The sequence below is a fragment of the Macadamia integrifolia genome, chromosome 2 (genome assembly GCF_013358625.1).
Source record: "Macadamia integrifolia cultivar HAES 741 chromosome 2, SCU_Mint_v3, whole genome shotgun sequence".
NCBI lineage: Eukaryota > Viridiplantae > Streptophyta > Magnoliopsida > Proteales > Proteaceae > Macadamia > Macadamia integrifolia.
The window spans coordinates 15,502,359-15,505,430 of record NC_056558.1 but is presented as its reverse complement, the minus strand read 5'-3'; the positions used below and the strand labels follow the sequence as shown (position 1 = coordinate 15,505,430).

The 3,072-nt window shown below is 35.9% G+C and overlaps 1 protein-coding gene across 7 annotated transcripts in view; it reads left to right on the top strand.

Annotated features, from left to right (window-relative positions):
• The first annotated feature begins 202 nt into the window (after nucleotides 1–202).
• The window catches only part of LOC122072232 (scarecrow-like protein 1), a 5,989-nt gene continuing 3,119 nt past the window's right edge, over nucleotides 203–3,072 (top strand). For 3 of the 7 annotated variants that reach the window (XM_042636811.1, XM_042636805.1, XM_042636807.1), the window contains exon 1: nucleotides 367–1,001. The gene's annotated coding sequence lies outside the window, so the exon portion shown is untranslated. Of the gene's footprint in view, nucleotides 337–366; nucleotides 1,002–3,072 lie in introns of those variants that run through there. The other 4 variants (XM_042636809.1, XM_042636810.1, XM_042636806.1 and 1 more) reach the window with 3 other exon arrangements.

Here is a 3,072-nt window from a genome sequence, read left to right as displayed (position 1 = left end):
CAGGAGAGATAATGTCGAGGAGGTTAATAGTCAACTGTCATATTTAAGCTTGGAAGTTAATTATATATGGTAATGGTATTCTACCAAATCCTATGATTTATTTATTTATTTAATTTGATAGAATTCCCAGTATTTACTTACAGTCAACTAGACCATCAGACAAGTGGGGCTATGCATGCACACAACAACCGGGAACTTCTACGGTAGAGAGGAGGAAAAAAATGAAAAAGTAAGAGATGTGCAGAAGAAGAAAAACGATCAAAGAAAAGAAACTTTCTAATACCAAAGATATGAACAAGCAGACTAGTTGAAAACTAGAGAAATTCTCTGATTTGGGTAAGTTAGTTCTTCCTCATTCTTTTCCAAGATTAGATTTTTTTCTTCTTCCCTTTCCCACTATCTATAATATTTAATTTGAGCTAAGAAAATTTTGAACCACCGTTCAGACCCAGATTCTTGAATTTGGCTGTTGGGAGTTGAAAACTTGGGACCCTCCAGGAAAGAACTCTGTTTTGTATTTCCTCCTTTTATCTTTTCAGTATTTTTATTTTGTTTTATAGATTTGGGAAGTTGGGTTCTTCGGATTTTTTCATCTGCCCATTTGTTTTTATTCTGTATTGCTCTCTTTGTTGCCTTTCTACCAACCAATCCTCAGAAGTCAGAATTCTGCTATTTTTAATCTATGGGTAACGGAAACATGTCTTCTTGCTTCAACCTTTGCTTTGTTTCCTTTAATTCTATGGTAAACACCCAAACTTTCTCTCCTTCATAGCCAGGTCTGTGGTTTTTCTCCTTGTGGTTGTTTCTTTCAGGATATGACTAGTGATATGATCTATTTGGCTTCCTCTTGACCTCTACCTTCTGTATTAAGTGTTATATCTCAGTATAATATTCCTTTTTCCCTTTTCCTTTTCCCTTTCTTTTTGCCCTCAATTCTTCTGATGGATCGGATCTAATTTTAACAAGGTGCTTTTTTTTTGTATTCCAAACTCAATTTTAAGGTAAGTCTACATATTCCACAAGACAAATATGTTATGTTCTTATGCCTTGATTACCATGTTGCAAATTAGCATACTACTGACCCATTTCTAACTTGTTGCCTCATGCAAAAATGCCCAGCCTTTTATTTCTCTGAAATTGGTAGTCTGGCTTAGCTAGAAAAGCAGTATATTCTTTGATCTTCTTGATCTGTCATTTTTATTCCGCTTGGTTTTGTGTATTGTTTGATGTGGCTTCTCTGATTCTTTGTCTTGTGTATAATTGAGTGAGAATTCTTACGACTAGCTACTGTTTTGTTTCATTCTCCTAAGCTTTTATGGTTGTTTACTTAGTTATGTTTAGAAGAATCTAACCCCTGGGCGTTGTTGGTTGATGAAATCTTCAAGGGAAAGAAAGATCTATTTGTAAACAACTGGGTTTAGCCCACAAAATAAAAATAAAAATAAAATTTTTTGTTTCTCTACATATGTAATCAAAATCCAGAATATTTTGGTGTCTGCTGAACGAGAATGATAATTGTTTTCTGTTCATTAACATATTGAGTGAGTTTCTTACCATATAAAAAATAATTTGTTTGTAGAAACAATTAAACGGAAGGTGGACTCTCTTATCTTCCATGGCCAATTTCCCAATACCTTCTTGTAAGTTGTAACATGAGAGAAAGAAAGGTTTCATGTCTGGCTAACTTATATTTTCTCCAGTGAAGACGAGTTTCATGTCTGGCTAACTTATATTTTCTCAAGTGAAGACGAGACAATCTTATTCTATAATTTGTTCTATAAAATCTCAGGTTTTCATTATAGGCATCTTGCTATTCTGATTTTTGAGTGATGCTGCAAACGTATTTACTGTTTTAGGTTCATGGATTGTAATAGATATGGTGATCTATCAAAAGGGCTAATGAGTAGAAAAGTTTCCTATGATATACGGAAAGTCTGGTTAATTATTGCCCTTATACGGTACAATATTACATGTCTTGTTTAAATCTTCCTGGAGTTGTCTGAAATGTGTGATTCTTCCCTGTATCTCAACATTTTGGTATGCACTCTTGCTAGTCCCCCTCAGTAGTCCTGGATTTTTCAGTGCTTTATTTTACCACTTGGCCAACTTCATGGTGGGTTGACATATGACATGTGAGTGGGGAACCTTGGGGTCCACCTTTCCAGAAAATTTCAGTCCCATCCAACTGATATGTGGCAGATGTTTGAGCACTGCACAGACCAGGAAAGCCTTTCCCTATTTGAAGACATCATCATTTATCCGTTCATGCAGCACGCCTCTTCCTTTTATTCCATATGGAGTACGTTCCCATTCCTGAGTCTTCACAAACCAGGCTCTTTTTTTTTTTTTTAAAGCATACCAAAGAATGACATATTGCTCATTGAAATCTCAAATTTCCATTTGAAATATGCTATTAACATGTACTCTCTCTCTCTCTCTCTCTCTCACTCACTCACACACACACACACACACACGCATCTGTGGCCACTAACAAGGTGAAGGCCTTGAACTTGGACTTTACATGATTGAAGAACATTATTCTGTGATTATATTGAACAACAGAACTATTCTGCTGGATAGTTCAGACTTAGGGAGCTGGGAAAGGTGATTGATCAATTGCATAAGTAATCAGATCTATTGGCTTTCAGCTGCTATTAAGGTTGTTCTTTGGGCTAAAATAGGCATATTCGCAGCTATCTTTCATACCTATGTTCCAGTCTACTTATTTTCATCCTATGTTATTATCATATGTCCGGTAATAACAGAGATGAAAAGATTGCCAGATGAAGGTTGTCATATTCATTGAATAGTGTGATACTAAAATTTGATTTCCATTCAGGTTGAAAGACCCTTTTACTCTAAGAGATAATATGGTTTAAAATGTTCAATTTGCACAGTTGTGTCTAGCATGATTTTATACTCTGACAAAAGTTAGATCAGTGAACATGTGCTACAAGGAAGTCCGGCTTCGTCATGGAAGAGTTGGTTAATACTCTCATATGTAGTCACCCCGTGACAAACAATGAACCTCTTTTGGTGATGTATTGTGTCTTGTTCTCCCCCCCCCCCCCC